The sequence below is a fragment of the Orycteropus afer genome, unplaced genomic scaffold (assembly GCF_000298275.1).
Source record: "Orycteropus afer afer isolate SDZICR_OR568_19922 unplaced genomic scaffold, OryAfe1.0 scaffold00465, whole genome shotgun sequence".
NCBI classification, from domain to species: Eukaryota; Metazoa; Chordata; class Mammalia; order Tubulidentata; family Orycteropodidae; genus Orycteropus; species Orycteropus afer.
Window position 1 is genome coordinate 2,207,215 of NW_006922052.1, and position 1,402 is coordinate 2,208,616.

A 1,402-nucleotide genomic window follows, 5' to 3' on the forward strand; every position below is an offset into this window, starting at 1 on the left:
GGAAAATATATTTCCCTGAACACAGAAAACTCTGAATAAATGATGGGAAAAAAAAATGTAGAGTTAAAACCGTATCAATTGAATCTTTAGACAACATAGAAAATATTGAAGTTTATTATCTAATATTTATAATAACATTTTAATATTTTATATAATTACATATATTTTTATGACTAATACAGGAATCTATTTGTATGTATTTATTTTATTTCTTGTGACTCCCTGTGACAAAATAATAAGTCCACTGTTCAACAATTTCATTCAATAAAACTAATGAACCTCTTTTTCTCAGGACAATTGGAATACTGTCATGTGGCTTATTTAATTCTAACAATACTTGGAAAATTTTGAAATAATTTTAATGACTACATTATTTCTATATTACAGTGTAATAGGTTGTTAGAAGTGCCTAGAGGATAAAGGATTGGTGTTGAAACACTGATTTGTTTTCTTCAAATTGACAGAAACTGGTGTGTGTATAAAAACTATTATGCAATTAATGTAGCAGTAACAAGTTTAAGATGCATAAATTGTAACATAAAACTGTTTCAATAAAACTATTTGAAATTGTGATAAATTGAACATTTGACTTTATTAAACTATAAAAAAATATTTCAAATTGCTTTGTGTGTGAAATTGCTTTGTACATGAAAATTAATTGGTGTTACCTTTCTAAACAAATAGAATCATTTTAATTTTGATGCAGTTGTTGTTACTCTGAACCAAATGAAAAACACTTGATACTGAGTAAGCCACATATTTTGATGAGTCTAGTATATAAGCTCTTTTAAATAGTTAGCAAAATAGAATTTCATCTATTCATGTATAAATTAATTATACCAATATTGATTATCTTCATTAATCAGGAACGCAAGACACATTTCATACCACTATGACAATCACGACATACATGATGATGGACAAAACCAAAAGAGATAAGGAAACATACAACAGGGCCATCTTTATAAGTTGTAGAATGACATGAGAGTTTATTGAAACTATAGAAAATTTCTTTGTATTTATTATAACAATAATTTTTAATATTTCTTTTCTGTATTTTTTTTATTTTGAGATAATCTTATGCTTACCGAAGACTAGCAAAGATAACATAGAGAACTTCAGAATACACTTTACTGTTCCTCCATAATATTAAAACCTTACATAGCATATCAAAATGAAGAAATATGGGTGCAATACTGTTAACTAAACTACAGACTTAATCTATATTTCTGCATTTTTCACACTAATGGACATTTTCTATTCCAGGATACTGTCCAGGATTCCATATTGCATTTAGTTGTCATGTCTTCTTAGTTTCCTCCAATCTGTGAGACTTACTGTATCTTTTGTTGTCTTTCATGACCTTGACATTTTTGAAGAATGCTGGTCATTAATGTCTCTT